We start from the raw sequence: 27,615 nt of genomic DNA, 5'->3' as shown, positions 1-27,615 counted from the left end.
ATTAAACATTGAAGACATTGAACAACTATAGTGTATATCATCTTGCTAATATGAGAGTCTAGTCAGTTTGCAGTATTTTTTGAGTAAGACAATGAATGCATAAAAATAATCAAGAAAAAGGAAACCAACAAGGGCAGTAAAACGAAGTAACAACTTTGTATCAAATCCCACATCCAACTTGGACTTGGCAGTAAGGGTAGCATGCCATCCACATCATATACAACCCGAAGGTGCACCAATTGCATGGCAAGATTTAGAAATAACAGGGTCTGTATACAGTACCAAGGTTGTTAAGGGTGTTGATTAAGCTTTCCCAGATCTCAAAGAAACATTTTCAGATGGACCTTTTTATTTATTTTTTTTCAATGTGACCTCAATCCACTTAATTTTAAATATGTTTTCCAGCTTTTGTAAAAATTGGTGAAAAGTAGGGGCAACACTTGAGATCAATGTCTGAACAATAGTCTTCCTGCCCGCTGCAGATAAGGTTTAGGCATTTAGCACCTTTAGAAATTCTCAGACCATCTAGTATTGACATACCCAGGACAGCCCTCTCAGAGTATAGTGCAAGAAATCCATTAAGGTATGAGTGAGCATATAGAACTATCTGTTGCCAGAAATGAGCAGTTTCTAAAAATGTTAGCAGTCAGCCTGTGTTGCACTTAAATCAGTTATGAGAGTCAGAAATACCCAATTCGTGCGATTTTCAATAGTGATGCTCTGTGAGATACACAGAAAAACATTTTGCTATATTGTAGGGGAGGTAACATTTTCCAAGATAGTTTGAGAGCAGTGGTGGAGCCATTTTGAGAGTCCAGTCACATGTTTTGAATAATCTAACATATCCCTGAAAAACGAATAGTACTTAGCAGTGACATTTAATTCTGTGTTGGGAGTAGATTGTTGGGGTATCGAGCAATATTTGTTAGAACAACTGGTTAATATGTTCGAGCTTAGATTGTGTAAAAAGAATAACGAGGTTCTGAACAAGATGGTCTTACCACCTGAACTTAAGTTAAGCCATAGTATTTTGTCAAAAGCCTTTTCGATATCCAGGCTCAGAAGCCTATTGGTGTGTAGTTACAGGTAATGCCATTTGTATCTCAATCAGAATGTTGATGATGTTTCTGACAAAGTCAAGTTTATGTGCAGAAGCAAAAAGACCTGTAGTTCATTAGACATGTTTTCTCTAGTTTGTTTACCAAGGTGTTGGGGGCAGTAGGAGAAAGTTAGTTCTGGGTAATTTTGGGGCTTAACTCTTTCACTAGCAGAGCTGGTTTTGTATTTTTTGTACTTTTCAAAAAAAGGAAATTCTGAAAGCAAACTCCCTAAAGAATATATGGTAGTTTGGATTTTTTTTTTTTTTTTTATGTCACATCATATTAGCGCAACAGTATAAGAAATGCTAAACTTAAATAAAAAATACATTAAAATTAATTTTTAGGCACACAAATGCATTAAATTACGAAATTTGTAGCCCACCTCTTTATTTATCAAGGTCATCTTGTAAAGCTGCTGTATCCTGTTGCAGAGTTATTACCCTGCTTAACTTTGTATCCTCAGCAAACACCAATATTGAACTATTTTATACCAACCTAAAATACCCTTTATGAACAAGTTACACAACTGGTCCAAGGACAATGCCTTGGACTACCATACTTAAAACTCCAGACCATTCAGAAGATACACTATTTATCACCACCCTCTAGATGTGCTGCTGGTAACCAGTTTTCTATTTAGTTACATACACTATCAATGTCAACATACACTATCAATGTCAACCAAATTAAGTGTTCATAGGGTACTGTATCAAATGCTTTAGTGAAATCCAGATACACCATGTCCACAGGCCTTCCTCTATCCAGATTACAGCTCACATCCTCAAAGAATGTGAACAGGTTGGTCTTGCAAGAATGATCCTTCATAAACCTATACTGGTTATTACAGATGTTACCATTTTCATCAGGAAATGTTTAGTCCTTTTATCATCCCTCCAATAGTTTACAAACTATTGATGATAGGCTCACTGGTTTGTACTTACCAGGTATATATACTATATTACCAAAGGTATTGGGATGCCTGCCTTTATATATACACACACACACACACACAAAATGTAATGGCATCCCAGTCTTAGTCCATAGTGTTCAATATTTAGGTGGCCCACTCTATTGCAGCTATAACAGCTTCAACTCTTCTAGAAAGGCTGTCCACAAGGTTTAGGAGTGTCTTGGAATGTTTGACCGTTCTTCCAGAAGCACATTTGTGAGATCAGGCACACTCCTAAACCTTGTGGACAGCCTTCCCAGAAGTTGTTAAGCTTTTATAGCTGCTAAGGGTGGGCCAACTCAATATTGAACTTTTTCAAGTTCATGTGCGTGTAAAGGCAGGCGTCCCAATATGTTTGGTAATATAGTGTATATCTCGGCCCTTTCTTGAATACCGTAACCTCGTTTCGTTTTTGCCAACCATCTGTTAGCATTCCATTCAGTAGGCTGTCCTTAAAGGTGAAGTACAGCCAAAGATTGTTTGGCTGTACTTCTTGATCACAGCAGACACCTAAAGCCTGCTGTCCGCTGACGTCACAGAACCAGTGACATCAGGACTAGCACCTGGCTAAATCTCTTAGCAAGCCGCTGAGAGCCTGAGCTAGCCATTCCCAATCCTTCACAGCCCAGCGCTACAGTGAGCATAGGGGGTGGGGGTGCAGCAGAGAGCCAGTGACTAACAGTTATCTGTTCACAGAGCACTGAGAACTGAGTGATCAGTTGTTTGTGAACGCCTTCGATTTGCGAAGGGACAGATACAGCATCGGACCAATGCTGCATCCACCTAAGGAAGTAGGATTTCTCCAAAAAAAAAAAAAAACCTTCTCTTTTAAAGATTTGGCAGAACAGCCTGCTTTTAATCTGATATTTAAATGGGGGACTTCAGATGTAGACATCCTAGCCTCCAGATACAACTGCAGGTTACCTCTGTTGTCAGAACTAGGGATCTTTTAGCCCTCTCATCAGATGCCCCAATTATTCTCTGGTCTCAATTTAGGGTTATTACGCCTTCCTTTCGGTGCAAATTCTGCCTCATCTGCTCAAAAGAGCAAGAAAGGAAAGGGATTCTAAATGCCCAATTACCTGAAGGTATGTGCCTATAAACCATGGTGTATGAATAAAATGCCTATGTCTTGTAGTATATCCCAAGATACAGTGCATTGCAAAAGTATTCAGCCCCCTTGAATTTTGTGACCTTTTGCCACATTTCAGCCTTCAAACATAAAGATTTAAAACTGTAATTTTTTGTGAAGAATCAACAACAATTGGGACACAATCATGAAGTGGAACGAAATTTATTGGATATTTCAAACTTTGTTAACAAATAAAAAACTGAGAAATTGGGCATGCAAAATTATTCAGCCCCTTTACTTTCAGTGCAGCAAACTCTCCAGAAGTTCAGTGAGGATCTCTGAATGATCCAATGTTGACCTAAATGACTAATAGAAACATAGAATGTGTCGGCAGATAAGAACCATTTGGCCCATCTAGTCTGCCCAATATATCTGAATCGTATGAATAGTCCCTGGCCCTATCTTATATGAAGGATAGTCTTATGCCTATCCCATGCATGCTTAAACTCCTTCACTGTATTTGCAGCTACCACTTCTGCAGGAAGGTTATTCCATGCATCCACTACTCTCTCAGTAAAGTAATGCTTCCTCATATTACTTTTAAACCTTTGCCCCTCTAATTTAAAACTGTGTCCTCTTGTGGTAGTTTTTCTTCTTTTAAATATGCTCTCCTCCTTTACCGAGTTGATTCCCTTTTTGTATTTAAAAGTTTCTATCATATCCCCTCTGTCTCTTCTTTCTTCCAAGCTATACATGTTAAGGTCGTTTAACCCTTCCTGGTAAGTTTTTTCCTGCAATCCATGTACTAGTTTAGTAGCTCTTCTCTGAACTCTCTCTAGAGTATCTATATCCTTCTGGAGATATGGCCTCCAGTACTGCGCACAATACTCCAAGTGAGGTCTCACCAGTGTTCAGTACAGCGGCATAAGCACTTCTCTCTTTCTACTAATGATGATACATAGAATCCACCTGTGTGTAATCAAGTATAAATGCACCTGCACTGTGATAGTCTCAGAGGTCCGTTTAAAGCGCAGAGAGCATAATGAAGAACAAGGAACACACCAGGCAGGTCCGAGATACTGTTGTGGAGAACTTTAAAGCCGGATTTGGATACAAAAAGATTTCCCAAGCTTTAAACATCCCAAGGAGCACTGTGCAAGCGATAATATTGAAATGGAAGAAGTATCAGACCACTGCAAATCTACGAAGACCTGGCCGTCCCTCTAAACTTTCAGCTCATTCAAGGAGAAGACTGATCAGAGATGCAGCCAAGAGGCCCATGATCACTCTGGATGAACTGCAGAGATCTACAGCTGAGGTGGGAGACTCTGTCCATAGGACAACAATCAGTCGTATACTGCACAAATCTGGCCTTTATGGAAGAGTGGCAAGAAGAAAACCATTTCTTAAAAATATCCATAAAAAGTGTCGTTTAAAGTTTGCCACAAGCCACCTGGGAGACACACCAAACATGTGGAAGAAGGTGCTCTGGTCAGATAAAACCAAAATCAAACTTTTTGGCAACAATGCAAAACTTTGGCGTAAAAGCAACACAGCTCATCACCCTGAACACACCATCCCCACTGTCAAACATGGTTGTGGCAGCATCATGGTTTGGGCCTGCTTTTCTTCAGCAGGGACAGGGAAGATGGTTAAAAATTGATGGGAAGATGGATGGAGTCAAATACAGGACCATTCTGGAAGAAAACCTGATGGAGTCTGCAAAAGACCTTAGACTGGGACGGAGATTTGTCTTCCAACAAGACAATGATCCAAAACATAAAGCAAAATCTACAATGGAATGGTTCACAAATAAACATATCCAGGTGTTAGAATGGCCAAGTCAAAGTCCAGACCTGAATCCAATCGAGAATCTGTGGAAAGAACTGAAAACTGCTGTTCACAAACTCTCTCCATCCAACCTCACTGAGCTCGAGCTGTTTTGCAAGGAGGAATGGGCAAAAATGTCAGTCACTCGATGTGCAAAACTGATAGAGACATACCTCAAGCGACTTACAGCTGTAATCGCAGCAAAAGGTGGCGCTACAAAGTATTAACTTAAGGGGGCTGAATAATTTTGCACGCCCAATTTTTCAGTTTTTTATTTGTTAAAGTTTGAAATATCCAATAAATTTCGTTCCACTTCATGATTGTGTCCCACTTGTTTTTGATTCTTCACAAAAAATTACAGTTTTATATCTTTATGTTTGAAGCCTGAAATGTGGCAAAAGGTCAAAGTTCAAGGGGGCCGAATACTTTCGCAATGCACTGTATGTGATTTACAGCTCAGTTGAAATCCCTCTTTCTCTTACGTCCTCTGACAGACGCAGCCCTTCCAAGTTTCATCACAATTGGTTAATGGCACCCTCTGCAGGAGCAGGCTAGGTAGTGAAACTTCATTAAAAAACTTTCACTATACACACCTTTAGGGGCTGTCCCTTCAGAAATTACCCCCAGACACATAGAGCTTACTAATCAGTTTCTTGCTGCCTAGCTTAGGAGTAGGACCTAGGTTTCCCTGCTTGGACTCCGGTTTCAGTTTTTCTTTTCCTTTGAGAAATGTTTATTTTATTTTTTCTTTGCTCACATCGCTAGCTAGGGTCTGGGGGATCCTCCTGGTGAACTACAAGTGATAGCCAGGCTGGGCTTCGCACTGTATAATCTAGATTCTTATGGTACCGAAGCCTGGCCAAGGAGCATGCGCATGTTGTGGTCCACCCAGGCCTCGCCACGACGGTGCCCCAATGGATGGGGCCAAGCCTGCGGAGAGATTCTTCGCCGGGACGCAATCAACCTGGAACGCCCCGAGTTGCAGCGCCCCCTCTTGGCTGACAGCACACCCGCTCAGGGTGAGAGACGAGCTGTATTGGAGCGGAGCCCGCGGTCCATGGTATGGTGAGTGATGCTACCCCCCTGTGTCCCTGGGACAGTCCTTTGAGGGGGGTGATGTGGGCCCACTCCTGGGGATGTCAGAGCTGCGGTCTCTGTAAAATATCCCTGGCCGGTCAGGACAGGTCCTGCCTCCCTGCTCCATATGGGGGTGCTCTGGGGGGGGGGGGCGATGTATGGCTTCTACTTTGCCCTGGGGGGCTTCCTGTGGTGGATTCCCGCGGTGGCCAGGGTCCCTGGGCTCTTGATTGCTGGCGCCGTTTTCGGCCACCATTTTGGGTGTGGGCAGCCTGGCTGCATCAGTTTAAGAGCAGCAGACATTTTTTTGCCTTGCCTGCTTTTGGCACTGTTTCCGGCGCCATCTTCGATGTGGGCAGCCGCATTGTTAGGGCGGCAGCCATTTTCCCTGTGCTTTCCCTATACTTTTATTCTATTGGCACCAGGTTTGTGTGGCTCAGGGCACTTCGGCCTCTAATGATGTTTGGTCACTTCCTCCTGCCATTTTCACTTGCTGCAGAGAAGCGTGGAATGCGGTTTGTCTCTCTCTCAGCACAGTAAGGGGGTCTTTGGTCTTTTGGGGCATTTCCTCAGACACATTTGCTTTAATCAGTTTATCTGCTTATTAAAAGGGGACTCCAGCGGCAGTGCGGGATAGTGGTGGGGGCCGCCATTGCCGATTTAAAGGGCCAGCATTCCTTTTTTATATCTTTTGCCAAAATGGAGTCCCAGAGTGATAATTTCCCCACTGATCTGGTGTGTGCATCCAGGACATCCGGATCACCTTCCCTAGCATCTTTATCTGCAGCCATTGAAACTTTGGCATCCAAAGTTGATCTTGTCATGTCATAAGTTCATGTTCAAAAATGGCCGATGCCCTCTGTCTTCTGATTCAGAGCCTGATGTGGTTGCCATGGACACTGCCCTCCCGGAGGGATCCCTGTCCTCACACTCAGACGGTGAGGAGGATGAGTCCTCCTCCGCTGCAGCGTGGGAACGCGCTTTGGTTGAAGCACTTGTTCGCTCCGTCAGGGAGACTTTGAATATTGCTGATGAGCCCACCCAGTCAGGAAAGTGGGTTGTCTTCGGCTCACGCAAAGCCCAGAAGTTAGGTCAGGTTTTCCCCTGCCCCGAGGAGTTTCACTATATCGTGAACGAACAGTGGCGACGCGTTGAGCACGTACTGGCAGTGCCTTAGCATTTTCAACGCCGCTACCCCTTTGCGGATCCAGTTTCCAATCGCTGGACAGTGTCCCCTAAGGTGGACCACACTGTTTCCAGGTTGAATAAACCCACGGTGGTGCCCATGGAGGATTCCCCGGTAACCAAAAATCCGATGGGCAGACGCGTGGAGTCCCTTTCCCGCCACATGTACTTGGCTCCTCAAGCCTGTGTTCGCTCCCGTGCTGGTTTCTCAGACGGTTATGGAATGGATCAAGGTGCTTAAGAGCAACTTGCTGGCAGTGTCGGTTCCCCCGACTCGTCGAGCTCACGGACCAAATGGCCCAGGCCATGGCGTATCTGTGAGAGGATGAGGCTCCCCTGGTCGCAAGGTTGTCTGCTGTGGGGATTGCCCTCCGCCGCATGGTGTGGCTAAAGAGCTGGTGGGCAGACCATGCCTCTAAGAAGACCATGTCTGACCTCCCCTATTTGGGGGAACACCTTTTTGGAGACGCCTTGGATGAGATGGTCAAGGGTCTCACAGGGGGTAAGAGTACCCTTCTGCCCCAATCCGTGAAGGGTAAAGTACCCCACGCGCGGTGGGGTCCTTCCTTCAAGGCTCACCGGGGGCTTAATAAGAAGTCCTGGTCTGGTAAGCCCAAGGCCGGTCAGTCCGGTGCTGCGGCCCAGTCTTCCGCATGAAGGGACGCCCTCACCCATTTCAGGGGTGGGGGGACGTCTGCGTTACTTTAGGGAACCCTGGACGTCTCTAGTTCAAGACAAATGGGTTCACGATCTGATACATTCAGGGTACAAGATCGAGTTTTGGTCTCGCCCAGCAAACCAGTTCTTTCCATCAAATCTCCGTCTGTCCCCGGATCGTTTAACGGATCTCAAGGGGGCAGTGCAAGATCTTCTTGCACAGGGTGTTATTGTCCCAGTTCCACATCGGGACAGATGTTGTGGGTTTTATTCAAACCTGTTCACAGTGCCCAGGAAGGAGGGCAAGGTACGTCTGATTCTGGACCTCAAATCTCTGAACCGCTTTGTGCGGGTGCAGAAGTTCCGGATGCAATCAATCCTGTCGGTGGTGGCGTCTTTAAGTCAAGGAGATTTTCTGGCCTCCATCGACTTGAAGGATGCGTATCTGCACATCGACTTGAAGGATGCGTATCTGCACATCCCTATCTAAGAAGGTCATCAGTGGTATCTCCACTTTGCAGTGGCAGAGGAGCATTTTCAATTTGTGGCATTACCCTTTGGTCTAGCTTCGGCTCCCAGGGTCTTCACCAAGGTTCTGGCCCCGGTGTTGGCTCTGCCACGCAAGCGGAGGATTGTGGTCCTTGGTTATCTGGACGATCTCTTTTTGAGGGCAAGCTCGTGTGCCACTCTGTCGGGCGATCTGACAGTCACAGTTCAAACGCTCCAGGAGTTCGGGTGGACCATCAACTTCCAGAAGTTGGCACTGACCCCGTTAGTCCATCTGTTACCTGGGCATGGTCCTGTACTCTGCCCAATCTAAGGTTTTTCTCCCAGTAGAAAAACTTCAGACCTTGCAGGGCGAGATCAGGGACAACGATCTCTCTTACCTGCGGACCTGCATGAGGTCCCTGGGGCTGATGGTTTCAGCTTTCGAGGCAATGCCATTTGCCCAGTTTCACACAAGGACTCTGCAAGCAGAGACTCTAGCCAAATGGAACAGGGATCCACAGTCCTTGGACAGGATGGTGTGTTTGAGCAGTCCCACAATTTTGGAGCTGTCGTGGTGGCCTCTGTCACCCGCTCTGAGCCAGGGCAAGTGTTTTCTGCCCCTGTTGTGGACGGTGATCACCAGCCTGACGGCTGGGGTGGAGTACTTGCACACTCATTGTGCCCAAGGAATATGATCGAAGGAGGAATCCTCCTTGCCGATAAATTTCCTGGATCTCAGGGCGATCAAACTCTGCCTGCTCCATTGGGTGACTTGGTCGCTCGGTTCGGGTTCAAACCGACAACGGCTGTGGCTTACATCAATCACCAAGGGGACACCAGGAGTGCCTGGGCGGCCAAGGAAGTGGGCAAGATTCTGACTTGGGCCGAGGCACACGTTCCAGCTATCTCTGCTGTTCACATTCCTGGAATGGAGAACTGGCAGGCGGGACTATCTGAGTCGTCAGTACTTGGATCAGGGGGAATGGTCACTGCATCCGGAGGTGTTTCATTTCCTTTTGTGCCCAGTGGGGGACTCCGGACGTGGATTTGTTCACGTCTCGTCTCAACAAAAAGGTGGAAAGGTTCGTGGCCAGGGCTCGAGATCCTCTGGCAGACCCTACGGATGCGTTGGTGGTGCTGTGGCACCTGTATCGGCTGATTTATGCCTTTCCCCCAATTCAACTGTTGTCCAGGTTCCTCCGCAGGTTGGCGTGGGAACAGGGGCAGGTGATTCTGGTGGCCCCGAACTGACCTCGTCGGTCTTTGTGCGCAGACCTCGTAAAGATGGTCATCAAGCCTCCCTGGGGCTACCTCTGAGAGAAGATCTGCTGTCTCAAGGGCCGATCTTCCATCCTGCTTTACGATCTCTGGCTTTAACGGCTTAGCGGTTGAAGGCCAGGTGTTGAGAGACAGAGGTCTCTGATGCTGTAATTCCTACCTTTCTGAGAGCTCGGAAGGCTACCTCCAGGAAGAGGTACCTGGAAGGCTTACATTGCCTGGTGTGAGTCGCAAGGTTTGCATCCCCGCTCCTTTTTGGTTGCGAGGGTGTTGGCTTTCTTGCAGAAAGGTGTGGAACAGCGTTTGGCGTTGGGCACAATTAAAGGTCAGGTGTCGGCTTGGGCATTTTCTTCCAGCGTCCCTTGGCGACTAATTTCCTGATTCGCACCTTTATTCAAGGGGTGCATCATCTGGCTCCTCCAAGGAGGGCTCCTTTGCCTCCGTGGGATTTGAATATGGTTTTGTCCGTTTTGCAACAACCTCCCTTTGAAAATATCAGAGACATCTCTCTGCCTTTGTTGTCCCAGAAGGTTGCCTTTCTGGTGGCTAGCACTTCTGCCCGCAGAGTGTCTGAGTTGGTGGCTTTGTCCTGCTGTTCGCCTTATCTGGTCATTCATAGGGATAAGGTTGTTCTGTGACCCAACCAGTCTTTTCTCCCTAAGGTGGTGTCTGCCTTCCACCTCAATAAGGATATAATTTTGCCTTCGCTTTGTGCGAAACCTGAGCATCCCAAGGAATTTGCTTTGCATTCATTGGATGTGGTTCGGGCGATCAGGGTTTACCGGTCGGCCACAGAATCTTTTCAGAAGTCTGATTCCCTGTTTGTCCTTCCTGAGGGACTTTGGAACGGTTCGGCTGCATCCGCTGCAATCATGTCCAAATGGATCAGACAGACCGATTCACTAAAGGGTCAGGTGCCTCCTTTCCCCTTGAGGGCACATTCTACTAGAGCTATGAGTGCCTCTTGGGCTTTTCGCCATCAGGCTTCTGTGGCTCAGGTGTGCAAAGCAGCGACCTGGTCTTCTATGCACAGCTTTACAAAATTCTACAAGATTGACGTGATGGCATCCTCGGATGCTTCCTTTGGCCGCACAGTTTTACAAGCTGCGGTTTGTTGAAGAGACAAGCTTTTCTCTTCTTGGGGTGAATTTTTGTTCTGGGGTTAGCTCCTGTTGGTTGAGCTTCTGTTGCCCTGTTGGCTATGTTTTTTTTTCTGGCCTTGTTGACACGTTACCGTTTTGTTGGTTGCGTCTCTTCCCACCCCTCACACCTGCACTGCTTTGGGACATCCCAATTGTGATGAAACTTGGAAGGGCTGCGTCTGTCTGAGGACGTAAGAGAAAATAGAATTTTTGTAAGAACTTACCGTAAAATTATTTTCTGAGTCCTCTGACAGACGCAGCCCCCGCCCCTCTATTTTGGGGTTGGTTGTCCTCCTGTACTGCGTGCTACGAAACTGATTAGTAAGCTCTGTGTATGGGGATAATGTCTGAAGAGACAGCCACTAAAGGTGTGTCTAGTGAAAGTTTTTTAATGAAGTTTCACTACCTAGCCTTCTCCTGCAGAGGGCGCCATTACCCAATTGTGATGAAACTTGGAAGGGCTGCGTCTGTCGAAGGACTCGGAGAAAATAATTTTACGGTAAGTTGTTACAAAAATTTTATTTTTTGCTTGGTGTGAACACAGTCAATTTAGAGATTACTCGCATTCTGGCCTTCCTGTAAACAGGCCATGATGTTGGGTCACCTTTACAGATTTTCTGTAAAGGTAAACCAACCCTTTAAAGATACTGCTTCCATCAGACAAATTCCTTGTTTATTTTCCTTGAGACCTCGCAAAGGGCACTTTGCTTCAAAATCCACCATTGCACAGTGGGTAGGGAATTTGATTTCGCTCTTAAAGAAGTTGTAAACCCATATCATTTTTTTTTTTTGGAACCTGTAAGAGAAACACATAATGAGCTAGTATGCATCGCATACTAGCTCATTATGAAATACTTACCTTAGAACGCGCCCCCGCCGTGCCACCCGCTTACCTGTATGACGGGCGGCATGTCCAGTCGCCCGTCTTCCGGGATCGCGGCATCTGGCCATCTGATTGACCGGAGCCGCGGTGACGTCACTCGCACGCGCGCGGGAGCCGACATTCACGGCATGGGGCTCTGAAGAAACGGCACGAGCGGCCGTCCCTTCAGAGCGCATGCACCAGTGACGTCACTGGCTGCATGTAAGGTAAATATCTCCTAAATGGTGCATGTTTAGGAGATATTTACAGTACCTATAGGTAAGCCTTATCATAGGCTTACCTATAGGTACAAGTGTCAGAGGAGGGTTTACTTCCTCTTTAAGCAGAAACCACCTGCTCTGTTGAGAGCCCACTCCACAAAAATCTATAGGCGTTTGCTGGGTAAACCTCATTTTCTGTTCTACATAAAGTTTTCCAGGTAGACGTCCAATCGTCTGTGGATGAAGCTTTTGGCCGCAAGAGTCTTGCAGAGGTGCTCTCCTCTTGGATCCCCATGGGGGGCCCATGTTGTTTTTAGGCCTGTTGGCACAGTTCTGTTTTGTGTAGTTATTACCTTCCCTTCGTATTCATGGCTTAGGGATGTCCTATGGTGTATGAATATGTTGCCTGTGTTGTGTACTGTATGATTTAAGATACAAGGATTTCTCTCTTGTTCATTGACAGACGCAGCTCCATATTCTTCTTGACCATTGGGTTATGCTGCCCCCTACAGAAGTAGTACACTAGGCAGGAAAAAACTTTACCACGCCTGTGGGGCAGTCCCTGCAGGCATACACCCACACACTCTTCTATAGGTTTCAGTTTTTCTGCCTAGTTTAGGAGTAGGACCTAGTTCCCGGCTGGGACTTCGGTCTTAGCTTGTTTTTTTATTTTAAAGGTAACCTTCGTTTAAAAAATGAATTTTTTTAGCTAGTTATGTTGCTTAGAGCAGTGGTCCTCAACCCTGGTCCTCAGGGCCCACTAACAGGCCAGGTTTGCAAGATAACTGAAATACATCCCAGGTGATATAATTTGCTGCTCAGTGATTGCAGTACTCTAGTTGAGGACCACTGGCTTAGAGAACTGCAGTATACAGCTGGACTGGGTTTCGGACTGGATATTCTAGATCCTTAAGGTCTCCAAGCCTGGCCAGCGAGTCTGTGCAGGTTATAGTCCAGCACTAGGCCTCGTCACGACAGAGCCCCAGGGGATGGGGCCTGGCCCGCGAGTGAAACACCTCACCAGGATGCTCACGACCTGGTTCGGCCTGAGTGGTAGCATACACCTTGGCCGTCAGCACCCCCACCCCGAGTGGAGAGGCAGTCTGCCCACCCAATATTGTTGGTATGGTGAGTGAGTGTCCCCCATAACTCTGGCGATCTTGGGGCGGACGTGGGCCCCTCCCTGGGAAAGTCCGACCCTCGGGTACCCCTCCTATCCCCTGGCGCCTCGTAAGGTACCAGGCTCTCTCAAGGCCTCCCTCCCCACCAGACATGGAGGGCCCTACCTCAGTCAGCGATAGGGGTCATCGGTGGGTAGCTATAGCAGATCCACTGGTGGGGGTTAATACTGCCGGGGACCCCCAGTGCCACTTATTGTTTGGACCCCTTAGGGGGTCCTGGAGACCGCATGGCGTGCTGTGGGGGCTGCCATTTTGCTGTAGAATCATTTAGCCTCATTTTGCAGACTTCCTAATTGAAATGCATGGGCGGCCATGTTTTTGTGGTTTCCCCTTAGGAATGCATTGGGTGGCCATTTTCTCTGAGTCCGGGGAGCAGCTAGGCCTTTACTCTAGTGAATGACCCAGGTATTTCCTCTTCCTGTGAAGATCGTTATTTCTCCATAGCAGAACAATCTTGTTCTCCTCAAAATTGATTGGAGGTATGTATATTGGGATCCCTGTACGTCTTCCTCGCTCACCCTGCTATCGGCAGTGCTAGTGGCTGGGACTTGTAGAACCGCTGGTGCAGCGGTGCGGTCTGTTTTTTTTTTTTTTTTTCCCCAGTTTTCTTAAAGTGATATTGCATTATTCCAGTGTTCATAATGGAGTCAAAGGAACAAATTTCACCTACTGATCCCCTCCTTGCGATTTCAGGGACCTCCGAGTCGCAACCCTTGTCTGCCTTAACAGCAGTTTTGGAAAACCTTGTGTCAAAAGTGGATATGATTATCAAAAATACCACTTGTAAAAAGCGCCCTATGCCCTCCCCTTCCTCTCCTGTATCCTTAGTTTCTGAGGTTGGTATGGCCGCCACGGATGCAGGGTTCTGCATCATCGCACTCGGATGGCGAGGACAACATATCCTCATCTGCAGCCGCGTTGGCACTTATCAGTGCGGGAAACTCAAAAATGGTGGATGATTCTGCAGCGTCAGGGACGCAGGTGTCTTTTAGCACCTGCAAATCCCAGAAGTCGGCAAAGGGTTTCGCTTGAACTTTTTGACAAAATTTTCAAACGAACAGTGGGGGCGCATTAAACCGATGTTAGTGATGCCAAAGCGTTTTAAAAGGCGCTACCCATTCGCGGACGCGGTGTCCGCAAGATGGACCCTACCACTGAAGGTGGACCATCCAGTTTCCAGACTGAACAAATCTATTTTGGCCCTGGTCAAGGAGTCCCCAGTCTTTACAGACCCTGTGGATAGACGGCTTGAATCTCTGTCCCACCATTTACACATGATAGCGGGCTCAAAACTTAAACCGATCTTCATGATTACTCTGGTGTCCCAGACCATAACGGAATGGGCAAAGTTACTAAAACGTGACTTGGAAACGGAACCACTCTCTCCGGGCCTGACAGAGGTAACAGACCAGATGGTCCAAGCCCTACTATTTATATGTGATGCGTCGCTAGGTGCGGCCCCCCTTGTAGCCAGAGTGTCCATGGTGTTGGTAGCTATTAGACGCATGGTGTGGCTAAAAAGCTGGTCTGCAGATCAGGCCTTAAAAAGGCTCTATCAGGTCTCCCCTTTTCGGGAGACCGTTTGGTTCCTCATTGGATGAGTTAATCAAAGGACTCACAGGCGGGAAGAGTATTCTTCTTCCTTAATCTGCCAAGGGCAAGCCACCGTCTAATAGACGGGGGCCTTACTTCACAGCCCACAGGCGTCCCTTTCGCATTTCGTTAGCCTATAACGCGAACAGGCTCCGATGAAGCTAGCGTTCTAGGCTAACAAAACGCGTCAGAACCCCGTCATCACCTCTGAGGTGACTCGGGGAGAGATCGACATTCATGCACCCAGTAACTTTGTTGCAGCTAACTAGTTGGGAGGCGGCTGTTGGAGGAAAGTGTAGCAGCATCAGCACATGTCTGGTAACTGAAATCTTTATGCAAGATATTGCCACATCAAGCGGATGTCCAGAGTGGTGAGTGAACACCTGTATATGCCATATTAATATCACCGGACTGAGACTGTGTAAGTGCTATCACCATATTAATGGGTGTCTAGAATGGTGAGTGAACACTTGTATGCCTCAACAATATAACCGGACTAGAACTATTTAACTGGTCCCTTACTTTGCTACTATTGGCATGAAGATCAAGTGACTCCCCCGACCCCGGGCTCCACATACATGTTTATGATGTACCGCAGCTTCAGCATTAACCCAATTATTTCATACTGTAACCCAATTGCTTTATTACCATCTGTGTTGACTGACTCCTTATTTAACCACTTTAGCCCCGGAGGATTTGACTGCTCAATGACCAAGGCCCTATTTTGCGATTCGGCACTGTTACTTTAACAGACAATTGCGCGGTCGTGCAACGCTGTACCCAAACGAAATTGATGTCCTTTTTCCCCACAAATAGAGCTTTCTTTTGTTGGTATTTGATCACCTGTGCGATTTTTTTTTTTTTTTTTTTTTTTTATGAAAAAAATTACATATTTTTCACATTCTTTTATATGAAATTCTCAAAAAAAATGTAAAAATCAAAATTTTTTAACATTTTAGGCCAATTTGTTTTCTGCTACATATTTTTGGTAAAAATCGCAATAAGCGTATTTTGATTGGTTTGTGCAAAAGTTATTGTGTTTACTAACTACGGGAAACATTTAAGTCATTTTTATTGTTTTGTTTTTTTACTAGTAATGGGGGCGATCTGCGATTTTTTTTTTTTTTTTTTTGCGGGACTGCGACATTGTGGTGGACAGGGATCAGACCCCTAACTGACATTTTTGACACTTTTGGGGGTACCAGTGACATTACTACAGTAATCAGTGCTAAAAATATGCACTGCTACTGTAAAAATGACACTGGCAGGGAAGGGGTTAACAGTATGTGTGATCAAGGAGTTAAATGTGTCCCTAGGAGCGTGATTCTGTCAGGGGGCGTGGCTTGTGAAGTAATCGGAGACATGCGATCCTATATAGCAGGATCACATAGCCTTTGTGATCACTTAAGGGAGAATGACAGACGGCTGTGTTTACATCAGCCCTCTGTCCTTCTCTCTCAGCTGCGGGAGATTGCGAGTGGTCGGTGGTCATCGGAGCCGCCGGTCAAATGCACTGGCTCCCCAGCTAACGGGCGGGAGCGCGCTGCCGGCGGTGCGCGCTCGCTCCCTAGAGTTTCCTGAGCAAGCAACGTAGTATTATGTCGCTTTGCCCAGGAGCCGCTGCCTGCCGCAATAAAACTGCGGTGGGCGGTCGTTATGTGGTTAAGATTGTGCTCAAGCAGTGGGTGGTTGGAGTAGCAAGTGGATACTTTTATGTCTTATCAGCATACACTGTCCCAGGACTGTTTAATTGGCTTCCACATCGCTACAGACTTATCACTATGAGCAACAATATGTAGTGATTTACCTGACCCTGAGCACCATATCTGTGCTTAAGATACACTGTTGTCTCTATTAAGTGATCCTTCCATATTCCAATTGACTGCACAGCCACTTTGCTTGGTACAAGGCATTCTCACTGAGTTTCAAGAACTATTAATGGACTTCCATCCTGCTCCAATATCAGTTATTAGTTAATTTTTACTAAGTGTATGTTGTCTGCATGGTGGTGGGTTATGCATGAGCAGCTGCTGATCTCTCCCCCCCTAGTCTTATTAGACAATGTTGTCTTGCTTTTAACTTGTCTGTTACACGTGCAATTTGTGGTAGTTATGGTTTTATTTCATTAATTTTCAATAAAGCTATGTTTTATATGCTCCGTGTCCATAGATCAACCTTTCCTTTGTGATTCTGTAGTACTCAAATATCATGTCCTTTTTCTTATGCGGTACTGGGGTACCTGGACGATCCCCTCTTAAAAGCAGATTCAGATTCACATTCAGCCCTGTTGGCCAACTTGACAATCACTGTACAGACTCTGCAAGAGTTCGGTTGGAACATCAATTTCCAAAAAATCTGCCCTGGTACCATTCTTAAAACTGGACTATCTGGGGCTGACTCTGGACTCTGCTTCAGCGAGGGTTTTTCTTCCCCTGGACAAGCTGTGTCAACCTTCCGAGGCAGTTCGGCTTGCTCAGTTCCACACGAGACCCTTGCAAAGGGAAATTCTTTTCCAATGAAACAGATCCAAAGTCCTTGGACAATATGATTCAGTTGAGCCACAACACAGACTGCTCTTCTATGGTGGCTTCACTCATTAGCACTATGCCAGGGAAAGTCCTTCCTCCCCTTGTATTGGACTGTGGTAACCACAGACGCCAGCCTGTCTGGCTGGGAAAAAGTGCTGGGGAAGCTGTGTGTCAGGGTCCTGGACAGTAGAAGAGTTCAAACTTCCGATCAATATTCTGGAACTCAGAGCGATAAAGCTTTGCCTGGGTCACTGGACAAATCGTCTGCAGGGTTGTCCAGTCTGGATTCAATCGGTCAATGCCACAGCCGTGGTTTACATCAATCATCAAGGGGGCACCAAAAGTGTCTTGGCGGCCCGGGAGATGGCTGAGATCCTGAAATGGACAGAAAATTTTGTTCCAGCCCTTTCTGCAGTGCATATCCCAGGTGTGGAAAACTGGCAGGCAGATTACCTGAGGAGTCATGTGTTTGATCAGGGGGAAAGGTCTCTGCACCCAGAGGTTTTTTACCTCCTGTGTGTCCGGTGGGGGACACTCAACGTCAACCTGTTAGCTTTTCAACTCAACAAGAAGGTTCAGAGGTTTGTAGCCAGGTCTCGGGATTCTATGGCCGACGCCACAGACGCACTGGTGGCTCCTTGGGGTCAGTATCGACTGATCTATGCTTTCCCTCCACTGAAACTCCTTCCGAGGCTTCTGCGCAGGATAGAGGTGGAAGGGATTCTGGTCATTCTAGTGGCCCCGGACTGGCCTCGCTGGTCTTAGTACGCAGATCTGGTAAGGTTGGTCGCTGATGCTCCTTGGAGACTTCCTCTCAGGGAAGATCTGCTATCTCAAGGGCCGATCTTCCATCCTGCTTTAGGCACTAACTTTAACGGAGTGGCTGTCGAAAGCGAGGTATTGAAGGATAGAAAAACTAAAAGCAGAGCGCCTCTAAGTGTTATCAGTTTAATTAAAAGGGTAAGGCAGGTACAGGAAAACTGCTCACATTTAAAACAGTATAAAATCTCTTAGGTGGTCTGCAGGAACACAGGGGTCCACGGCTGGATGTTTGTGGCTCCAAGAGGAGGTGCAGGGGGATGGTGAAGAAGGGAGATGTCTGGAGGGCCAAGAGACCAGATAGTAGGATGGCCAGCGGCTTCAGGAAGGTGTTCTGTTCCTCAGGGAGACACCTGGTGAGCCGAGAGACCGTTGGGTAGGATGCTGCACTTGAGAAAGGAGCGTGCACGCCCTGTGAGGCTACTGCGCACGCTCGGAAACGCGTTGTGCGATTGGCTGCTGGATCTGTCATGCTGGGCTCCCCTATCTGTCGGCGCCGGATGTACTGAGGAGCAGGGCACCCTTCTGAAGCCGCCAGCCATCCTACCTAACGGTCTCTCGGCTCACCAGGTGTCTCCATGAGGAGAGAACACCTTCCAGAAGCCGCTGGCCATCCTACTATCTGGTCTCTTGGCCCTCCAGACATCTCCCTCCTTCACCATCCCCTGCACCACCTCTTGGAGCCACAAACATCCAGCCGTGGACCCCTGTGTTCCTGCAGACCACCTAACAGATGAGCTATTTTATACTGTTTTAACCACTTTACCACCGGAGGATTTTGCTGTCTTACGTCCAGGCCACTTTTTTCGATTCGGCGCTGTGCGACTTTAACTGACAATTTCACGGTTGTGCGACGCCGTTCCCAAACGAAATTTACGTCCTTTTTTTCCCACAAGCAGAGCTTTCTTTTGATGGTATTTGATCACCTGTGTGATTTTTACTTTTTGCGCTATAAACAAAAAAAGAGCGTTTATTTTGAAAAAATAACAATATTTTTAAAAAATTTTTATATGAAATCCCCCCCCCCCCCAAAAAATGTTAAAATCAAAATTTTTTTACATTTTTGGCCAATTTGTTTTCTGCTCCCTATGTTTGGTAAAAAAAATCACAATAAGCGAAAATTTTGATTGGTTGGCGCAAAAGTTATTGCGTTTACTAACTAAGGGAACGATTTCTGTCATTTTTGGTGTTTTTTTTTTTAACGAGTAATGGCGGCGATCTGCGATTTTTTTTTTTTTTTTTGCGGGACTGCGACATTGTGGCGGACAGATCGGACCCTTGACTGACATTTTTGACATTTTTGGGGGTACCAATGACATTACTACAGTAATCAGTGCTATAAATATGCACTGTTACTGTAAAAATGACACCGGCAGGGAAGGGGTTAATTTTATTGGAGTGGGAGGGGTTAATGTATGCCTGGTGCTTACTGACGTGTGTGGGGGGAGGTGACTGAGTGACACAAGGACAGATCGCATGTTCAGCTATGCTGAACCATGCTATCTGACTCTGCCTGTCACTTAGGAGATCCACCCGCTCTGTTTACACAAGCGGGCGGATCTCCAAACTCTATTCCCCGACGATCGGGGAAGAGCAGCGGCGATCGCCGCCGCTCCTCCCCTGGCCCGACTCCCGCTGTGACTGAAAACAGCGGGAGCGCACCTCCGGCGGCGCGTGAGTGCCTCCTACAGGGGGAGGAGTCCAGCGACGTAGGTCTACGACGCTGGACGGGATCGTGCCACATTGCTGCAGTAGTGTCAATGTGGGCGGTCGTAAAGTGGTTAAATGTGAGCAGTTTTCCTGTACCTGCCTTACCCTTTTAATTAAACTGATAACACTTAGAGGTGCTCTGCTTTTTGTTTTTATTTCCACTTTTCAGAGCTGACTTCTCTCTGCAGCTGAGCTGGCCCTGAGTGTCATCTATTTCAGCCATCAACTACACCAGACTAATGACTATACATGAACTGCATACCCCTTGATGCAATATAGGTATGTGTGATGCGCCAACTCCTATCCTGCTTATTGAAGGATGGAGGTCTTTCTGATTGAGTGATTCCTACACTGTTGAAGGCCAGAAAGTCTACTTCTAGGAAGATCTATCGTACGTGGAAATCGTACATCTCATGGTGTGAATCGCTAAAGGTGCATCCTCGCCTTTTTTGGTGGCTAGAATTTTGACCTACCTTTAATAAGGGGTTGAACAGTGGTTGGCTTTGGGCACTATCAAAGGCCAAGTGTCAGCTTTGGCTGTTTTTCCAACGTCCTTTAGCTACGCATGCCTTGATTCCACCATATGGCTCCTCCGAGGCGATCCCCGCTTCCTCCGTGGGATCTTAATTTGGTATTGTCTGTTCTTCAAAAACCTCCTTTTGAGAACATTAGGGACATTTCTCTGCTTACACTGTCACAGAAGGTTGCCTTTTTGGTGGCTATTACTTCTGCCCGCAGAGTATCAGAATTGGCAGCGCTGTCCTGCCGTTCACCTTATCTGGTGGCCACAGAGATAAAGTGGTACTTTGACCTAATCAGTCGTTTCTTCCTAAAGTGGTTTCTGTTTTCCTTCTGAATGAAGACACTGTGCTGCCTTCACTCTGTCCTAAGCCCAAGCGTCCCAAGGAAATTGCTTTGCATTCTTTGGATGTAGTTCGGGCAGTAAAGTTTACCTGGCTGCTACTGAATCTTTCAGAAAATCAGGCTTTGTCCTCACCAAAGGACCTCGAAAGGAATTGGCTGCATCTGCTGTGACCATATCCAGATGGATTAGACAGACGGTGGTACAGGCTTATTCACTGAAGGGTCAGGTTCCTCCTTTCCCTGTGAAGGAGCATTCTACTAGGGCGCGGAGTGCCTCTTGGGCTTTTTGCCATCAGGCGTCAGTAATGCAAGTTTGCAAGGCAGCAACTTGGTCGTCTGTGCACACGTTCACAAGTTCACAAAATTCTACAAAGTAGTTGTGTTGGCATCCTAGGATGCTTCATTTGGCCACAAGGTTTAGCTTCTGTTTTAACAAGCAATTTGTCTCTTTGAGGGTGTATGTTGTTTCTAAGTGAGCTCCAGTTGTTCCTGGTTGAGCTCTGTGTTACCTGGTTGGCTAAGTTTAGCCTTTGGTGGGGAATTACGTTCTTTTCTGCATTGTTTTTCCCTCCGCTCAGGCAAATACAGCTCCATATTCTTCTTGACCATTGGGACGTCCCAAAGCAGTGTCTGTCAATGAACGATAGAGAAAACTGGATTTTTGACTTACCGTAAAATCCTTTTCTCTAAAGTTCATTGAGAGACGCAGCACCCATGAGTGGGATGGGGATTTTTTTCTTCTAAACACTGCTTGCAACAAAACTGAAGTCTATATCAGAGTATGTGGGTGTATGCCTGCAGGGTCTGCCCCATAGGCGTGGTAAAGGTTTTTTTTTTTGTTTGTTTTTTTTATTGCCTAGTGTCCTATTCCTGTAGGGGGCAGCATAACCCAATGGTCAAGAAGTATATGAAGCTGTGTCTGTCAATGAACTTCATAGAAAAGTATTTTACTTTAAGTCAAAAATCCATTTTTTTTTTTTTACTTGGAGTACAATCCAGGACACAGACCAACCTCCTTCCCCTTCCTTTGTTTACTCTGCATTGCTTGCTAAAAAACTGATGACACACAGAGTGGCATAGGTAGGGGTATTAGAAAAGTGCCCCAGGAAGTGTGACCACAAGAGCTGGCCGGTGTCCAGTCACTTGAAGGTTCGCACCTATAACTCAGTGTATAAACATGTTGCCTGTGTCCTGAACTATACTCAAAGATATAGAATTTACAGATAAGTCAAAATTCCTTTTTTTCTTCAAGGTGTCTCTCACATTAAGCCCCCCTTGCAGCTTCCTTGGAATCTTAAATTGGTACTCTCTACCCTACGCAAACCACCCATGAACCCATCAGGGATATTCCCATAGAACATTTCTACTGTGAAGCAGACTTTTTGGTTGATATCACATTGGTCAGACAAGTTGGTAGACCTCTCCTGTAAGAGGCCAGTCCTCATACTTCACATAGACAAGGTTGTCTTATGTCCAAGACTATCCCTTCTTTCTAAGATATTATCAATCTTCCACCTCGATTAGGACATAGTCCTACTATCCTTATGTACTGCTCCTAAGCAATTTCTTTGCATTGGCTATATGTATTTAGAGCCGTTAAAGTCTACCTCAAAGTTACATAGTAGTTAAGGTTGAATAAAAACAATAGTCAATCCAGCTCAACCTGTGTAAGTGTATGTGTCAGTGTTGATAATAATTTCCCATGTCCCTGTATGTTGTGTTCACTAAGATGCACATCCAAGAGTCTTTTAAAAATGTCAATACTCTCCGCTCACACTACCAATTGTGGAAGACATTCCTATTGCCCTTACATCAAACCCACCCCACCCAGCTTAGGGTTAAACCGCTTATCAAATCTCATGGTGTGGCTCCATGTCCTCTTACATTCCCTGAGACTAAATAATTTTTTTCCTACGCTGTGATCACCATTGAGGTTTTTGTATATCGCTTTCATATCTCCTCTCAAGCATCTCTTCTCCAGGGAGAATATATTTAGAGATTGTAGTCGTTCCTTGTAAGTGAAGTCCTCCAGTCCCCTTATTAATTTTGTTGCCCTTCTCTGGACTCTCTCCAGCTTCAGCACATCTAGGGCCGGCGCTACCACTAGGTGGCCACACAGACTTGCCTTAAAGCAGGGCTGGCACCAGCATAGTAGGAGGTGCAGCTGCAGACAGAAGTCAGGGGACATGGCTTCCCCCTGAAGGCTCTCTGGTGGCAAACTGCCTGTTTTTAGTTACTCTCCAAGTCCCGCTGCCTCTTCCTACCTGTTAGAACTATTAGTTGCTGGACCTGCCTAGTGCCCTAGCAACCAATCAACTGCAGATAGGCATTCAGAGGAGGAAGCTTTAACTTCCTCTACTAGCTGCTCTGCCTTCCAGCACTGCACTTCCTAACTTCATTCCCTTCCACCTGAGGGAACCTGCCTGCCAGCCCGGGAGTCTGTGACTCATGATTATGATCATTTGAGGGAGGATACTGGGGGAGGGAAGCGAGCAGAGTAGTCTGGGCTGGGGTCCATCTGTTGGGAAAAGCAGTGAAGAGGGCACAGGCACTCCTCACACAATCCCTAACTTGTTCTGCACACAGAAGGGAGAGGGGACAGGGATCACACTGAACAGGTCACTGATTGCAACAAAACCTACTCTACAGAGATGTGAGGGTGATGATCACCAGAGCCCCACCCCCCATCAAAGTTTCTACATCAATATCTGCAGGGTTCCCCCATACAGTGCAAGGGGGAACTCTGACATAAAGCGCAATACTGTGGACCATGTTGTAAAAGGGAACTCTGATGTAAAGAGGTACTCTGCAGATCATGATGTAAAGGGAAATACTGCAGACTGATGTAAAGGAGGAACTCTGTGGAGTCTGATGTATGGGGGGGGTGGTGATCAGAGGTCCCCTTTACACCAATGTCCGCAGCATTCCCCCTTTTATCCGGGTCCGCAGAGTTCCCCCTTCATCCGGGTCCACAGAGTTCCCCCTTCATCCGGGTCCGCAGAGTTCTGATGTAAAGGGTTACTCTGTGAATTCTGATGTAAAGGGGCCTCTGGTCACCAGAGCCCCCCCTTTACACAAGAGTCCCCCTTACATCAGAGTTCCCCTCTACGTCAGAGTCTGCAGCATTCCCCCTTACATCAGAATCTTTATTATTTACCTGTACATCAGGGTCTGCAGAGATCCCAGTTGTCGCAGTACCCCCTTGCAATGTAAAGGGGGACACTGCAGACTCTTATGTAAGGGAGAACCCTGGGGACTCTGATGTACCGGGGAGCTCTGGGGACTCTGATGTAAGGGGGAACACTGAGGACTGATGTAAGGCAGGACTCTTGGAGCTCTGATGTAAAGGTAATGCTGGGGACTTGGATATAAGGGGGGACTCTGATGTGAACACAGGGTTCTCCTTGACTGCTGCACTCTTGTTTGTTGCTGGATTGCGATGTCTCTGCTATATGGGGATGTTTTTTGCTTGATTTGGCTCTCTTTTTGCTAAATGAGGATGTCTGTCTCTTTGCTTGGATGGGATGTCTCTTTGCTGCATTTGGCTGTCTCTTTGCTATATGGAAATATCTTTGCTATTTGTGGATGTCTCTTCTCTTTCCTGGATTGGGCTGGCTCTTTGCTAGATTTGGCTGTTTTTCTTTTGTTTTTTTGCTGGTTTTGCATCTTATGGCACTTATCTTTGCAAATTAAAAGAAATTAAGCAGTTTCATGTTTGGCTGTTTTAATATTTTCTACGGTTTTTAGAAATTTAGACTTTTTTTGTTTTTTTTTAATGGGGCTGGGGGGTTGCAAGTAGCTGTTCTTGCCTAGGGCGCAAGGTAGTCTAGCACCAGCCCTAAACATATCCTTCCTGGGGACTGGTTACCAGAACTGGACAGAATACTCCAGGTGTGGCTGAGTTTTACGTTTTTAGAAGTGGCAGGATTATAGTTTTATCTCCTGGAGTAAATTCCCTTTTCTCTTTCATTCATTGACAGACATCGCTCCATATCTTTTTTGACCCTTAGGTTATGCTGCTCTAAATAGGAGTAGGACACAAGGCAGAAACCAGCTTGACTACGCCTATAGGGCAGTCCTAGAGGGTATACCCCCACTTCCTGCTATAGGACTTCAGTTTTTTTCTGCCTAGTCTGGAGTAAGTACCTAGTTCCTTGCTGGGATCTCTGTTCCTGGCATTTTTCCTTTTTAAACTGAATTTTTTCTTCTTTTTAATATTTTCTGTTCCTGTGAAAACTACAATCAACTGCCAGATTGGGCGACGCACTGAATATCCTAGATCCTTATGGTCTTCCCAGTCTGTCCAGCGCGTGCCACCCAACTTTAGCTCCCCACTAGGTTGGCCGCGACATAGCCCCACTGGGCAAGGGCTGGCCGACGAGTGAAACGCCTTACATGGACGCAAAGCCCTGGTCATGGCCGGAGTCGCAGCATACCTCTGGCCCACAGCACCCCCATTCCAAGATGGTGCGGTGCTAGGAATGGTGCCTGTTCGGTTCCCAGGTGTGGTGAGTAGTGTTCCCCTTTCCTCTTGGAAAATGTTGGGGTGGACGCATGGCCTTTCCTTGGGTTGGTAAGCCCCCTATGTGCCCTTCCTTCCCACATGGTGTTCCCCTCCCCCCTCACTAGTGGGGTTCACCCTGCTCATATCCTCCCCTACCCCCCTTAGTCCCCCCCTTCCCAAGGCAGCCAGGCTGCTTCAGGTATTGGGTGTAATGCGAGGTTGGGCTGGAGGGGGGGAGGGAGCGTGCCACCGGCAGCTCACAATTCCATTATTATGTGGCAGTGTCTGGGGTGGGGTCCCTGTTAGGGCCCCCCTGGTGGACTTACAGGTACCTGAAGGATCATTGGGGGTCCTGGGTGCCGCGTGGCACAACCATTTTTCTATAGTGTGCTGTGCTGAAGCTTCTGCGGCCATGTTTGTGTAGTCCGGCGGCCATGTTTTCTGAGTTTTCCATTGCAATCAATGCGGCGGCCATTTTCTTGTGGCCTGTGGAGCGGTGATGCAGCGGTGGGCCTCTAGTGGCAGTGACAGCTCTTCCTCTTTCTCTATGATCGCTGCATGGCAAGCAGCAAAGCGCTCTGAGTCCTTCTCTAAGTTGGTGGTGAGTCCCTGTGGGGTGCAGCTCCCTCTTTCTACTATAGAAGCACAGCTGGTGTGCTGGGACTTGTAGTATCACTGCTGCAGTGGTGGGGGGATTATTTTGGCAAATTTTTTTCACATATTGTGGGCGGTCCCCAGGTTAAAAATGGAGTCCCTGAAGCATGTATCACCACCTCACCCACTCTCGGAAGCTTTCGGACCCTCTGAGTCTGTCTGCCCTGGCGGCCATGACGGCGGTCCTGCAGTCACTAGTGTCCAAAGTTGATACGACCCTTCAAAAGGGCCTAGCAAAAAGCACCCCCGTCTTCACCTTATTCCTCTTATTCCTCTGATTCTGAGGTTGATTTTGCCACTGCGGACGCGAGTCAACCCACTGGGTCTGCGTCCACGCACCCTGAGTGCTCTGACAGTGTGGATGAATCCTCCACCATAGCCGAGCATGAAAAGGCACTTGTGCAGGCACTGATTGTATCAGTGCGGGAAAATTTAAAATTGGAGGACACAGCAAATGCTGCGTCAGCTGCGCTAGTGCAATTTGGTACCCCCAGACCATCCAAGGTGACTAAGGTGTTCTCCTTTCCTGCCTATTTCAACAAGATTTTCACTAGTCAGTGGGGATCCCGGAAACGCATGGTTGGAATACCTAAGCATTTCGCTAGGAGGTATCCTTTTGAAGATGCTAACTGTTCCACTGGTGGTGGATTCTCAGGTTTCCAGACTGAATAAAGCCATGCTTTATGAAAGATTCCCGGTCTTTTAAACACCCTGTGGACAAGAGAGCCGAGGCTCTGGTCTGATACCTTTTCACCGTGGCAGGTTCAATTTGAGACCAATGTCTGCAATCACCTTGATCTCCCAGACCTTAACGGAAATAGTTTGGATTTGGATGGGGGTCAACATCCTGAGCTGGCGGATTAGTTGATACAGAGGTCACAGTATGTCTGTTATGCCTCGTTGGATGCAGCCCCCTTAGCCTGCAGAGTGTCTGTGACAGCTGTGATCCTTCGTTGCATGATTTGGTTGAAATACTGGTCTGCGGACCAGGCTTCCAAAAAGGTGTTGACCTCCCTTTTGTAGAAGACCACCTGTTCAGAGTTTCTATGGAAGAGATCATCAAGGGCCTTACGGGAGGTAAGAGTACATTATTTCCGCAGGTTGCTTGGGGTAAGGAACCTCGTAAACGTGGTCCTTTTTTCTCGGCTCACAAGCAGACTTTGCGGGAGGCTCCAAGAGACCCTGGAATGGTAAGTCAAAGGCGGGCACCACCGGTTCCGAAGACGAGCTTTCCCCAGCCTGAAGGGGCGCCCTCACCCGCATCTGGGGTGGGGGAACATCTTCGCTTTTTTCCCGAACCATGGACCTTGCTCATTCAGGACAAATGCCTCTGGCAGGGTTCTTTCCTTCCAACTCTCGCAAGGAGTTATTGTACTGTTCTGGAGTTTGAACGGTTTCAGGGTTTTTGTTCAAACCAGTTTACTGTTCCTAGGAAGAAAGGCAAGGTCCATCCAATCTTGAATCTCAAGGCCCTGAACTGCTTTGTGTGGGTTCAGAAATTTCAGATGGAGTCCATTCGCACGGTGGTGGCATCCCTTCATCAAGGTGATTTTCTGGCTTCTATCGATATCAAGAACGCTTACCTCCTTATCCAAACATATGTCGGACACCAGCATTTTCTTCACTTCGCTGTGGGCGAGGAGCATTATCTGTTCGTGGTGTTACCTTTTGGTCTCGCCTCAGGTGTTTACAAAGGTGTTGGCCTTACTCAGGCAGAGGGAAATCGCGGTACTGGGGTACCTGGATGATCTCCTTCTGCGAGCAGAGTCTTTGTCTTTCTTACAAAACGATTTTGATATCACTGCGAACTCTACAATAGTTCAGATGAAAACTGAATTTTCAGAAATCGGCTCTGACTCCATCAAACAGTCCGGATTACATGGGCCTGACTCTGGTTTCA

At 47.0% G+C, this 27,615-nt stretch overlaps 1 protein-coding gene across 2 annotated transcripts in view; it reads right to left on the bottom strand.

Annotated features, from left to right (window-relative positions):
- The window catches only part of EMP2 (epithelial membrane protein 2), a 594,685-nt gene that overhangs the window by 370,874 nt on the left and 196,196 nt on the right, over nt 1–27,615 (bottom strand). The window lies entirely within an intron of this gene.

The sequence above is a fragment of the Pelophylax lessonae genome (assembly GCF_965119305.1).
Source record: "Pelophylax lessonae genome assembly, chromosome: 6".
NCBI classification, from domain to species: domain Eukaryota; kingdom Metazoa; phylum Chordata; class Amphibia; order Anura; family Ranidae; genus Pelophylax; species Pelophylax lessonae.
This window is presented reverse-complemented; position numbering and strand designations above follow the sequence as displayed.